A 14,917-nucleotide genomic window follows, 5' to 3' on the forward strand; every position below is an offset into this window, starting at 1 on the left:
TTGATTCAGGGAATTCCTGTCTTGCTGGGCCAACTGGTTTAGTTTTCAATAAAAACAAGAAATGCTGGAACCACTCAGCAGGTCTGGCAGCATCTGTGAAAAGAGAAGCAGAGTTAACGTTTCAAGTCAGTGACCCTTCTTCGGAACTGACAAATATTAGAAAAGTCACAGGTTATAAGCAAGTGAGGTAGGGGTGAGGCAAGAGATAACAAAGGAGGTGTAGATTGGACAAGGCCACATAGCTGACCAAAAGGTCATGGAGCAAAGGCAAACAATATGTTAATGGTGTGTTGAAAGACAAAGCATGAGTACAGATTAGGTGTTAACGGATTGAATATTGAACAGCAGCAAGTGCAAACCTGAAAAAAAACAGTGGGTAAGCAAACTGAACAAACCAAGATGAAATGAAATAAATGCAAAAAAAAGATTGTAAAAAATGTAACAAAGAAATAACTAAAAATGAAAGTAAAATGGGGGGCTGTCATGCTCTGAAATTATTGAACTCAATGTTCAGTCCTGCAGGCTGTAGTGTGCCTAATCGGTAGATGAGATGCTGTTCCTCGAGCTTGCCTTGATGTTCACTGGAACACTGCAGCAATCCCAGGACAGAGATGTGAGCATGAGAACAGGGGGCAGTGTTGAAATGGCAAGCAACCGGAAGCTCAGGGTCCTGCTTGCAGACTGAGCAGAGATGTTCCGCAAAGCGGTCACCCAGTCTGCGCTTAGTCTCCCCAATGTAGAGGAGACCACATTGTGAGCGGCGAATACAGTATACTACATTGAAAGAAGTACAAGTAAATCACTGCTTCACCTGAGAGGAGTGTTTGGGGCCTGGGATAGTGAGGAGAGAGGAGGTAAATGGGCAGGTATTACACCTCCGGCGATTGCAGGGGAAGGTGCCATGGGATGGGGACGAGGTTGTGGGGGTAATGGAGGAGTGGACCAGGGTGTCGCGGAGGGAACGATCCCTTCGGAATGCTGACAGGGGAAGGGAGGGGGAAGATGCGACTGGTAGTGTCTTCACGCTGGAGGTGGCGGAAATGGCGGAAGATGATCCTTTGGATATGGAGGCTGATGGGGTGGAAAGTGAGGACAAGGGGAACCCTGTCACGGTTCAGAGAGGGAGGGGAAGGGGTGACGGTAGAGCTGCGGGAAATGGGCCGGACACGGCGGCACAGTGGTTAGCATTGCAGCCTCACAGCTCCAGTGACCCGGGTTCAATTCTGGGTACTGCCTGTGTGGAGTTTGCAAGTTCTCCCTGTGTCTACGTGGGTTTCCTCCGGGTGCTCCGGTTTCCTCCCACAGCCAAAAGACTTGCAGGTTGATAGGTAAATTGGCCATTATAAATTGCCCCTAGTATAGGTAGGTGGTAGGGGAATATAGGGACAGGTGAGGATGTGGTAGGAATATGGGATTAGTGTAGGATTAGTATAAATGGGTGGTTAATGGTCGGCACAGACTCGGTGGGCCGAAGGGCCTGTTTCAGTGCTGTATCTCTAAATCTAAATCTAAAAAAAAAATCTATGTGGCCTTGTCCAATCTACACTACACCTTCTTTGTTATCTCTCGTCCCACCCCCACCTCACTTGCTAATCACCTGTGACTTTTCTAATATTTGTCAGTTCCGAAGAAGGGTCACTGACTTGAAACGTTAACTCTGCTTCTCTTTTCACAGATGCTGCCAGACCTGCTGAGTGGTTCCAGCATTTCTAATTTTTATTGCAGATTTCCAGCATCCGCAGTATTTTGCTTTTATTTTGGTTTAGTTTTCAGCTCATTTACTGGAAGGTTGAAACAAATTATTGAAACAATAAATTTGTTCACATTAATATAATGAACTGAAATAACTAAATTACAGAATTTTACATAAAAGTAAAATGTAAATATTATTTTCCTGTTCTCTTCTCCATTATCTCTATCCTGTTTTTAGACATTAACTTTCCATTTTATTTTTCCACCCTTACTCCAACTCTCTATTTTACCTACTTCAGCTTTTCTTCCTCACCCACTTAAATTTAAAATCATTAACTTACTTTTATCCTCTATCACTATTCACAATATACACTTGACTTTAGCTGGAAACTGGCTAGGAAAGACGTTTTCCTGTTGAAGTTTTAGGTACAAAGAAGTAAGGCCCATTAAGATGGATACAATGCAGGTGGGTAATTCAAACTTAATTTGTTTAACCCAAGGAAGATAACCCACGAGTGTGGGTAAGTATAGCCCTTCATTATTGTTATATAACTAGGCAAAGTCAAATTGTACTTATTGAACTTAGTGAATCTGATCATGACTTCTATATGCTCATTTGCAGCGAGAAAGCAATTTATCCTGCAATGAACCAAGTGTTTGATTAGTACCCCTTCAGAAATTAAACAAGCACAATTATTCGTGAAGAAATGGTACTGAGAAAACTAGTGGGACTAAAAGCCAACTAATTCCTTAGACCCAATGGCTAGAGATAGTGGTTGCACTGGTTTTGATCCTCCAGAATTCCTTAGATTTTAGAATGGTCCCTATGGATTGGAAGATAGCAAATGTAACCTCACTATTCAAAAAAAGCAGAGAAGAATAAAACATTATAGGCCAGTTAGCCTGACATCAGTAGTAGGAAAAATGTGAAAATCTATTGTTATGAGGTGTGGTAACATGGTGCTTGGAAAATCATAATATGATTGGGCAGAGTCAACATCGACTTATGAAAGGGAAATTGTGTTTGACAAATCTGTTAAAAGTTTTTTGAGGTTGTAAACAACAGGTAGATAAAGGGGAACCAGTGGGTGTAGCTTATTTGGATTTTCAAAAAAGCATTTAATAAGGTGCCACACAAGAGGTTATTACACAAAATTAGGGCTCACAGGGTAGGGAGTAATATATCAGCATGGATTGAGGACTGATTTACAGACAGTAAACAGAGAGAAGGAATAAATGGGTCATTTTTAGGTTTGCAGGCTGCAACCAGTGATGTACCAAAAGGATTAGTGCTTGGCACCTCAGCTATTTGCAACCTGTATCAGTGACTTAGATGAGGGAACAGAATGGATTGTATCCAAGTTTGCTGACAATACAAAGCTAGATGGGAAAGTAAGATGAAGAGAACACAAAGTAGTTACCAAGGGATATAGACAGATTAAGTGAGTGGGCAAGTATGTGGCAGATGGAATATAATGCACACAAACGTTAAGTTATCTACTTTGGTAGGGAAAATAGAAAAACAGAACATCCTTTACAAGATCAGAGACTGGGAAATATTGGTATTCAGAAAGACCTAGATGTCCTCATACACAAATAAATTTAATATGCAGGTACAGCAGGCAATTATGAAAGCAATTGATGAGTTTACCTTCAAAGAAACTGGAGAATAAAGGTAAAGAAGTTTTATCGCAATTATATCGCAAATATGTGAAGCAGAATGCATACTGGTTTCAATCTCACTCTGAAGAGATGGAACCTGTCATAGCCAGTAAGTGCACGGCACTACTGAACTACAAGAAAGCCCCCAGCGAGTTAACATCCTTAGCACTTAAAGCCGCCAGAAGCACCGCACAAAGAACAGCCAAGCTCTGTGCAAATGAATACTGGCAACACCTATGCAGCCATATTCAGCTGGCCTCCGACACCGGAAACATCAGAGGAATGTATGATGGCATTGAGAGCTTTTGGGCCAACCATCAAGAAGATCGCCACCCCCCCCACACCTCAAGTCTAAATCAGGGGAAACGATCACTGACCAACACAAGCAAATGGACCGCTGGGTGCAGCAATACCTAGAACTGTACTCCAGGGAAAATGATGTTACTGATACCGCCCTCAATGTAGCACAGTCTCTGCCAGTCACGGATGAGCTGGACGAACAGCCAACAAAATCAGAACTTAGTAATGCCATTGATTCTCTAGCCAGTGGAAAAACCCCTGGAAAGGACGGCATTACCCCTGAAATAATCAAGAGTGCCAAGCCTGCTATACTCTCAGCACTCCATGAACTGCTTTGCCTGTGCTGGGATGAGGGAGCAGTACCAGAGGACATGCGATGCCAATATCATCACCCTCTATAAGAACAAGGGTGACCGTGGTGACTGCAACTACTACCATAGAATCTCCCTGCTCAGCATAGTGGAGAAAGCCTTCGCTCGAGTCATTATATACAGACTTCAGAAGCTGGCTGAGCGTGTCTACCCCGAGGCACAGTGCGGCTTTCGAGCAGAGAGATCCACCATTGACATGTTGTTCTCCCTTCGCCAGCTACAGGAGAAATGCCGCAAAACAACGGATGCCCCTCTACGTTGCCTTCATAAATCTCACCAAAGCCTTTGACCTTGTCAGCAGACGTGGTCTCTTCAGACTACCAGCAAAGATTGGATGTCCACCAAAGCTACTAAGTATCATCACCATGACAATATGAAAGGCACAATTCAGCATAGTGGTGCCTCATCAGACCCCTTTGCTATCCTGAGTGGCGTGAAACAGGGTTGGGTTCTTGCACCAACACTGTTTGGGATCTTCTTCTCACTGCTGCTCTCTCTTGCGTTGAAGTCTTAAGAAAGAATTTTCCTCCATACAAGATCAGATGGCAGGTTGTTCAACCTCGCCCGTCTTAGAGCAAAGACCAAAGTACGGAAAGTCCTCATCAGGGAACTCCTCTTTGCTGACGATGCTGCATTAACATCCCACCGGAGAGTGTCTGCAGAGAGTCATTGACAGAACTGCGGCTGCCTGTAATGAATTTGGCCTAACCATCAGCCTCAAGAAAACAAACATCATGGGACAGGACGTCAGAAATGCTCCATCCATCAATATCGGCGACCACGCTCTGGAAGTGGTTCAAGAGTTAACCTACCGAGGCTCAACAATCACCAGTAACCTGTCTCTCGATGCAGAAACAACAAGCGCATGGGAAAGGCATCTGCTATGTCCAGACTGGCCAAGAGGGTGTGGGAAAAATGGCACACTGACACGGAACACCAAGGTCCGAGTGTTTCAAGCCTGTGTCGTCAGTACCTTGCTCTAAGGCAGCGAGGCCTGGACAACGTACGTCAGCCAAGAGCGACGTCTCAACACATTCCATCTTCACTGTCTCCGGAGAATCCTTGGCATCAGATGGCAGGATCGTATCTCCAACGCAGAAGTCGTCAAGGAAGCCAACATCCCCAGCATATAAGCCCTACTGAGCCAGCGGCGCTTGAGATGGCTTGGTCATGTGAGCTGCATGGAAGATGGCAGGATCCCCAAGGACGTATTGCACAACGAGCTCGTCACTGGTATCAGACTCACCGGCCGTCCATGTCTCCGCTTTAAAGATGTCTGCAAACGTGACAGGACGTCCTGTGACATTGACCACAAGTCGTGGAGTCATTTGCCAGCGATCGCCAGAGCTGGCGGACAGCTATAAAGGTGGGGCTAAAGAAAGGCGAGCTGAAGAGACTTAGCAGTTGGCAGAAAAAAAGACAGAAGTGTAAGGAGAGATCCACCTGTGTAACAGCCCCGACAACCAATTTTATCTGCAGCGCCTGTTGAAGAGTCTGTCCCTCTAGAATTGGCCTTCATAGCCACTCCAGGCGCTGCTCCACAAACCACCTCTAGACGCTTACCCATCGTCTCTTGAGACAAGGAGGCCAAAGAATATAGGGCCTTGCTGAGACCACATCTAGAGTACTGCATACAGTTTTGGTCTCTTTACCCTTACTCCTTGCCTTAGCGGGAGTGCAATGAAGGTGCGCTAGAATGATTTCTGAGATGAGGGAATCGTCCTAAGAGAAGAAACTGAGTAGACTCAGCCTATATTCCCCAAGGTTTAGAAGAACATAAGGAGATCTCATTGAAACATACAGAATTCTTAAGGAGTTTGACAAGGTAGACGCTGGGATGATGTTTCCCTTGGCTGGGGTGTCTAGAACTAAGGGTCACAGTCTCAGAGTAAGGGCTCAGCCATTTCAGACTGAGATATAGAGAAATTTCTTCATGCGAAGAGTTGTGAACCTTTCGAATTCTCTGTCCCAGCGAGCTGTGGATGCTCAGTCGACAGATATTGGATACTAAGAGAATCAAAGGATATGGAGATAATCCGGTAAATTGAAGTTGAGGTAGAACATCAGCTGTGATCTTACTGAAAGGCAGAGTAGGCTCGAAGGACTGACAGGCCTACTCCTTCTTATGTACATGTGCAAAAGACACGAATATCCAGTGCAGGCTGCAAAAGTAACCAATGGTAAGACCACCCCACACCCGCGATTATGTCATCATTCAAGTAAATATGGTGCAGTGTAAGTTAACTCCCATAAAAATAAGATGCTTAGGACTCTTAAGGGAGCAACTGACATAACTAAATTGGAGTAGGTATCTACAGAACAGCTGATTACATAATAAATTATATGTACATCTGAATTTGGGTTTCGCAGTTTTGCTAGATTCAAGTAAGGGAAACACAATTTCAATTAAGAATATCGGTCAGTAAACAATTTGAAAATGACTTAAGTTCTGCATCTCTTCACTAACACAGGCAATGTCCCTATGAACAAAACTGGAGTATAGAGCTGAAGTTAACCATATATAACTATTTAAAAGTAGAATTGCTGAGTTGTCCTATTGTGACTTGTAACAACTGGTACAAACTTGGAATTCTTTCAATGCTTCCCCAAAACATTCTGCGAGAGAACTAAAGGTCAGCAGCAACTGAACCTTCTCAGAGGAAGCAAAAGGTACTAGTTTCAGGGCAAATACTTCAAATCTTTAACCAACAAAAACTTAATTTGCATGGCATCATTTTTAAATAGATGGCTGTGTAATATTGGGTTTATTCAGCAAACAAATTCTATGCAGTTTTATTCAGTCGATAAAGATTATATGTAATGTATTCCTTTACTGTATCCCAATCTACAACTAACACAAGCATTTAACATGCCGAAATATTGCTACATGGAAAAGAGAAAATAATTTATTCTGCAGTGATACAGGCAGGCATAAATAACTGGTATTTTTCATGAGTTAAGTCAATAAACAAACCAGGAGAAAGAACATGAATCAGACAGTTTTATATCAAATTAAGGGCAACAAAAACATTGCCAGTTCCAGAAAAAGTAGGACTTGCAGAAATATCATTTGCTTCCTTTTCTATTTTTTTGAAGAACTACTCAGATCTTTACAAGTAAATTAAATACAAGTTTCATTAATTTTATACAAAAGTAGCAATTGTAGTCTACAAACAAAACCCAGCACAAAATTTACTGATTTTATACAAAATAGAAATCAGAAATTTTAGCTTATAATGGGAAAAGAACACAAATTACCCACTAAATATCCAACAATGGATTTATTTAATTGTACTCTTTTTGACTGATTTGGTTGCTTTGTAATATTAAGAAATACTGCTATGGTCATGTACAATGCACCTGATTTTTAATTATATCTAATTTTTTTTTTGAGTCTCATTATCCAAAGATAAACACGTTCTGTATATTAGACTAAAATGAAATGTAAGCCCTGAATCTGCAGTAATGAATCCCTTAATAAGCAACAGAGAGCCTGAAACTATATACAGTGTTAACCAAGTGCACCCAGCATGATCAAGCATTTATCTCCAGCATTTCCTGAAACACTACAGTGTGTAAATTTGGCATTATGAAAACCACAAATGAATCTGCACGTTCCCTTTCAAAATTCTGCCTATGCAATATTCAAGGAGGAAAATCAGAGTTAAGCAGAAAGGTTATGCATACGCTGTGAAGCATATCATGACTGTGCCAGCACCCTGAACAATCATTCAAAAATAAGCTGAATGTCCCTAACTGTGCAACATCTGTGTAATGACAGGACCGATTTATTACATCTAATAGAAGATACGAGAAGGGTGGCTGAAGCAGAGGTTAAAGGAGATACCAAAACAGATGCAAACACAGTAAATCCACTTTGTTCTGCACCTTTTTCATGACCTTTAATACAATGAAAATTCAAATGTTAGGCTTCAAGAGATGCTTGCTATTATGAAATTGGCACTGCTAGACTGAAGGAACAAAGCATTAGTCATGTAGCTTTAAGAAAAAATCACAATCAGCCACAGGGGTCACCAGTATAAGCACAGAAGAAAAAGCTCTATAATGAGTCTGAGATAGAGCACATATTTTGAATTCAGAACTACCAAAAAAGTAATTGATTTGGCACTTATGACACTTCAGTTTAATTTTAAATAGTTAATCTTATTACATTAAAATGATATGGTAAACCTTAAATTGGTTCCAAATTTGAAGCAAGTCAGAAAGTCACATTAACATGTGTACCTAAGTTTAAATAACTCTTTCATTCCCATCTTCATTTGTTAATTTAAAAAAAAACATTTTCTTGAGTGAATATGGAACAATGTACACTTTCTAACTGTATTTACAACAGTGTTAAGTGGAAAAATAAAATCTAAACCCAAGCATTGCTCATAATAATCTTTGGCAGGAGAGAAAACGGAGAAAAGATTTTTAAATAATTCATTTAAAATAGTGAGGATAAGAGAAACATTTGGACATGGGAATAATTGACTCGGTACTTCAAAATGAATGTCATTTGAAACCCATTATGAGTCACAGCCTTCTCATAATTCCAGTTACATTTTATTTTAAATAACTTTAAAACAAAACTTTAGATTATTAAACCATTTTGTGCCAATTAGTATCTTGCTTATGTCTATACTAGCAGCATCATCCTCTTTCACATCTTAACAGCACAAATTCAGGTGGTCATGCAGGCACTTCAAGAGATTCAACATCACATTAATTATGCAAAAACACCCCACAACAATGTTAACATACATTAAGAACTTGATATACAGTATCCACCACTTAACACACCCACATTTAAATTAGGCAAATAGCACAAACCATTTGCCATTATCATTATTGTCAATTACAAAGTTTCTGCTGACAGCATGTTAAGACAGCTATTAGGGGCAGAAATCAGTTTTCAGTGAGTCTCTTGGTTAAGCGAACTGGCTATTTCAGGCATGGAGTCACAGAGGAATTTATCTGAAGAGAAGCTGCATGAAGTTGACTAATCTATGTGGACAGAAATCAATATGGAAGCGCCAGTGAGGATTTCATAATTCTTTGCCATGTCCAGTCAGTATGAGAATCACACAGAACATTACACAACTATGTCATATATCACATCAGAAAAAAGTATGAGAAGTCAGAACTATACAGCACCGAGTTCCAGTAGCACCTCCCGCTACTTGATTCATACAGGATAGTTTAGGTCCGTCAGCGATGGTGGTGATTAACAGGCTTTAAATGGGACACTTTGAAATCGTTTTGAGGAAAAATGTTCCAGTCAGGTTTAAAAACAATGCAGCGCAGGAGATGCAATACCTGCCCATTTACCTCCTCCCTTTACACTGTCCTGCACACCAAACAATCCTTCCTGGTGAAACAGCCGATGTACTTCTTTCAGGTTAGTATACGGTATTTGCTGCTCAAAATATAGTCTCCTCTACATTGGGGAAACCAAATACAAATTGAGTGATCGCTTTGAGGAACACCTCCATTCTGTCTGCAAGCTTGACCCAAAGCTGCTGGTTGCTTGTAACTTTAATTCTCCACTCCACTTCCACTCTGACCTCCCTGTCCTATACATGAAGCGCAAAGGAAGTTCGCAGAACAGCACCTTAACTTTCAATTACGCACTTAACAGCCTTCCAGACTCAACAGTGAGTTCAACAATTTCAGATTATAACCACCGCACCCATTTTTCCAGGCAGCAGCTGCAGGCAATGATGCTGCTTCTCCCACTTACACCTCCTCTAGACCCATCTTTTGTTTCTTTACTTGCCCATTACCATCTCCTTTTGCCTTGCACCGTCATCCCTTTTGCCATTTAATCTATCCCACTTTCCATCACCCACCTCTCCCATTTTCTTGCCTCTGTACCTGTTTCAAACCTGTTATATCTCTAATTTTTTTTGGTTCTGACACAAGGTCATTGACCTAAAACATGAATGCTGCTTCTCTATCCACAGCTGCTGCCGAACCACTGAGTATTTACAGCATTTAGGTTTTTATTTCAGGTTTCCAACTTTGCAGTATTTTGCTTTTGTATAGATGCATACAAACTGTTCAATGTACGTAACAGACTAACTGCATTTGAGCTAACACATTCACTAGAGAGAGTGGGGACTGTATTGAGAACTAAGGAAGATTATCTGCCTGATTAGGCTTTCCCTCATTCTTTGAAAATTATCTTTCATGTAGCAACTTCATATCCCACTACTCATGTGATACATGAATTAAGTTTTTGCAGCAATCATTCTTCAAAATAGATTTACTGTTAATGTTTATCAAAATTTGTTTGTTCTGACTATATCCGTACCGATTTATCAGCATTCAGAATGTTGACAATTTGAAAAGTCAATCAACGTATGTAATCTTCCAAATTTCAATTAACTCTTAGTCATTAATGCTTCAGGATAAAAAGGCTTCATCTCTAAGCTTCAGGTATACAGTCAAGCTGAATTTTCCAAACCACAATTCCAAATATAGTTTGTTAACCAAATGGTTTCTTTTTCTCTAGTCACACTTTGTGGATTTGCGGGATTGTGACCTGGTACTAATGCCAAGTGCAGTTTCCCATGGCTTCTAGCCATTCCAATTTTAGATAAACAGTTTAACTTGTGTTACGATCACTGTGTAGACCACCAATTGACCCCAATTTGGGAACCAAACCAAACGAACAAGATTTCACTTTCAGAAATATTTTAACACTCAAACCAAAATCAACATAAATTATATATGAGGCAACAGACAGATCACGGTCAATATATACATTACAAATTACACCTTAGCTATCAGATACAACAGAGATAGGTCTCACGGTTTCACTGGACAATCCATCCAGCATATATAGCAACAATTAGTCTCACCGTTCTTCACAACTCTGAAGGTCCTCAGGTAGATTTTCAGCTCCTTTCTTCAAGGATTTAGCCACTGTTGTTCTTCCAACAGCAGTTCCCTCTCAATCAGAACTCCACGGGTGTGGTCTTCTCTACAAGCTGCACTTCTCCAGAGCCTTCTCAGCTCAGCTCACGACAGTCTTGAAGGCATGGAACCAGTCTTCCCTTTATCAGAGTCCTTCAGTGACAACCTGTGCACTGTATGGCCGGGTCTGGTTTGTTGGTTACTTTAAGTAACAGAAACAGCTCCTGGATTCAGTCTACAACTCCTTCTGCTTGCTGACGCTCCACTCCTGCTTGGTCTGCCTTAACTGGGGAGTACTTAGTCTCCTTCTTTCTGATTCTAACCAGTGTCAGTTTCCCTGGAAAACTGAATTTGTTTTTCCAGCTTCAGCTTCCGTTCTAGCTTTCCTCTCAGTTTGGGTTTAAAAAAAAAGCTTTGCATCCCCTGATTCCATCACACTTGTTACTGGGGAAACAGTACAAATACATCAGCTTGTGAGTTGAAGAATCCAACACTAATATCTCTTCTGCACATTGCCCACATTGGTTTTAAAGTTTATCCTGTACTTTTTGTTCTCTATACTCCAAGACTGGACAGAGTGTACATAATTTCTGCATTTTTGGAGAAAGAGGACACATTGCTTTCTGCTAAGCTTACAGACTTTGGCGTTCATACAAAATCTGTATTAAAGTCTCTTATGCATACTGATGTGGTGTCAGTATCTGCTGATTACTCATCTTATTATGCAACAATACCACAGGTTGCTTATTGCACCAGAATATGTCACAAAAGGTGCTATTCTTTGTGCAACAGGACAAAAAAACTCCAAACATCATCACAGTTTCCATATGGATAGAACACCTTTTCAATTGTTTTTTCCAAGCCTCTCATTATTGTTTAAGAAAAAAACTGTCTTTTTCTGGACTTGTTTCTTCCACATCTCAATAAGTGACCTCTTTACGTTTCTGAGCAACACTGGGAACAGCATGATTTAGCAACTTACTGCCAAAGGGGGAAAAAAACAGATGGCATGGATGCAAATTGTGTTATACAGAGTATGAGGAGGAAGTCATATGCTGTCTCACAGGAAGTGCTTTGGGGCATTATAAACACAAAAATAAAAAAATGCCAGGTGCATTCCTTATTCCTTCTATATTGCTCACTATAGGATACAAAGAATGTCTGGGGTTCACAAATGCCAGGCCAGCACTAAAATCTGGATGCTCAAATGATTTAATGAAGTTGTATACATATTAGAATAGATGTATTTTATTTCATAATCGCCTGCCCTTACCCGTTGTTTATCTTACAGTCTGCCTCACCCTTAATTGCTAAGAACAAAATTAATTATTTCCAACTTCAATTGCTGTCCACTACTGCACTTCGGCACTACATTTAATGGATGCAGAATACAGGAGTAGCTGTTAACAATCAAAAATGTGGACTAACGCTAGGCCATAAATTAGCTAGACTCTACCAAAGTTAGCCATGCATCCTGGCCTATATTTGTGAAAAACTAGAAAACGACACACTTATTGACTCATGAACAAAATGCTTTTACGTTGCCATAAACAAACACTTCTTCAGAGTAGCATGCATTTATTTAGTATTTTAATGCAGTAAAACATCCCAAAGCACAAAGACTGACACCAAGCAACATACAGAGATATCAGGATATGTTAAGGGGAGGCAGAGTTTTGGATGAACTCAAGCTTAGAGGGTTGAAGATGGAGACCAACCAGACGAGTACTGGAACAGTTGAGTATTCTTTCCCTTCTTTGGCCTCCTTGTCTCGGGAGACAATGGGTAAGCGCCTGGAGGTGGTCAGTGGTGTGTGGAGCAGCAACTGGAGTGGCTATAAAGGCCAATACTAGAGTGACAGACTCTTCCACAGGTGCTGCAGAAAAAATTGGTTGTCGGGGCTGTTACACAATTGGCTCTCCCCTTGCGCTTCTGTCTTTTTTCCTGCCAACTGCTAAGTCTCTTTGACTCGCCACACTTTAGTCCCGCCTTTATGGCTACCCGCCAGCTCTGGCGAACGCTGGCAACTGACTCCCACGACTTGTGATCAATGCCACAGGACTTCATGTCGCGTTTGCAGATGTCTTTAAAGCGGAGACATGGATAGCCGGTGGGTCTGATACCAGTGGCGAGCTCGCTGTACAATGTGTCCTTGGGGATCCTGCCATCGTCCATGCGGCTCACATGGCCAAGCCATCTCAAGCGCCGCTGTCTCAGTAGGGTGTATAAGCTGGGGATGTTGGCCGCATCGAGGACTTCTGTGTTGGAGATATGGTCCTGCCATCTGATGCCAAGGATTCTCTGGAGGCAGCGAAGATGGAATGAATTGAGACGTCGCTCTTGGCTGACATAAGTTGTCCAGGCCTCGCTGCCGTCGAGCAAGGTACTGAGGACACAGGCTTGATACACTCGGACTTTTGTGTTCTGTGTCAGTGCGCCATTTTCCCACACTCTCCTGGCCAGTCTGGACATAGCAGTGGAAGCCTTTCCCATGCGCTTGTTGATTTCTGCATCGAGAGACAGGTTACTGGTGATAGTTGAACCTAGGTAGGTGAACTCTTGAACCACTTCCAGAGCGTGGTCGCCGATATTGATGGATGGAGCATTTCTGACGTCCTGTCCCATGATGTTCGTTTTCCTGAGGCTGATGGTTAGGCCAAATTCATTGCTGGCAGCCGCAAACCTGTCGATGAGACTCTGCAGACACTCTTCATTGTGAGATGTTAATGCAGCATCGTCAGCAAAGAGGAGTTCCCTGATGAGGACTTTCCGTACTTTGGTCTTCGCTGTACTAAGTGTGCGCGGCTTGAGCAGCTTTGGCTCAGTTAATGAGTTGGAGGCCGAGCTGCAGGCACTTCGATGCATCAGGGAGGGAGAAGGTTACCTGGACACTTGGTTCCAGAAGGCAGTCACACCACTTAGGATAGGGTCATCTGATTTAGTCAGTGGTCAGGGTGTGACTGTGAGTAAGGCAGATGAGGGTATCGAGAAGATGGGAGTGGAGGAGCCTCAGCAACGTTCGAGGCTCTTGCAGCTTGTATGGAAAACAGCGAGAGCTGCAGTGTGGATGAGCAGACTGACCATGGCACCATTCAAGCAGGGGGAGTTAAAAGGAATGTAATGGTAATAGGGGACAGTACAGTCAGGGGGATACACCCCGTTCTCTGCAGCTAAGAGCAAGGGTTCAGAAGGCTGTGTTGCCTGTCCGGTGCCACAGACATCTGCTCAGGACTGGAGAGGAACTTGCAGTGGGAGGGGGAGGAACCAGCATCTGTGGTCCATGTAGGTACCAACGACATTGATAGCACTAGGAAAGCCGTTCTGCATAGGGAGTATGAGGAGCTAGGCACTAAGTTAAAAAGCAGAACCTCAAAGGTAATAATCTCTGAATTATTACCTGAGCCATGTGCAAATTGGCATAAGGTAAATAAGATTAGAGAGATGAATATGTGGCTCAAAGACTGGTGTAGGAGAGCTGGGTTTCGGTTCGTGGGGTACTGGCACCAGTACAGGGGAAAGTGGGGGCTGTACCATTGGGACAGACTTCACCTGAACTGTGCTGGGACCAGTGTTCTAGCAAGTCGTATAAATAGGGAAGTAGAGAGGGCTTTAAACTAAATACAGGGGGGGGCGGGATCATGTCAGGGAAGATTGAGTAAGTTAAAGGGAAATGACAAGGCAATAGGATCAAGGTAGCAATAAAGGTATGATCATCAGAGTATGGCAGGAAAGGACAGTGATTGCAAACTTAAGAGTGTGCCAGCAGAAAGGGCCAGTTTACAAAAACAGTAAAAAAAAAATGAATTAAGGGCTCTGTATCGGAATGCCTGCAACATTCACAATAAAACAGATGAATTGTCAGCTCAAATAGAAATTCACATGCATGACCTGTTAGCCATTACAGAGATATGGCTACAAGGAAATGAAAGCTCGGACCTGAATATCTAAGGGTACATGACATTCAGGAAGGT

The 14,917-nt window shown here is 42.1% G+C and overlaps 1 protein-coding gene across 9 annotated transcripts in view; it reads right to left on the reverse strand.

Moving 5' to 3' along the window:
• The window catches only part of rbm19 (RNA binding motif protein 19), a 308,924-nt gene that overhangs the window by 155,530 nt on the left and 138,477 nt on the right, over positions 1-14,917 (reverse strand). The window lies entirely within an intron of this gene.

The sequence above is a fragment of the Heterodontus francisci genome, chromosome 23 (assembly GCF_036365525.1).
Source record: "Heterodontus francisci isolate sHetFra1 chromosome 23, sHetFra1.hap1, whole genome shotgun sequence".
Taxonomy (NCBI): Eukaryota; Metazoa; Chordata; class Chondrichthyes; order Heterodontiformes; family Heterodontidae; genus Heterodontus; species Heterodontus francisci.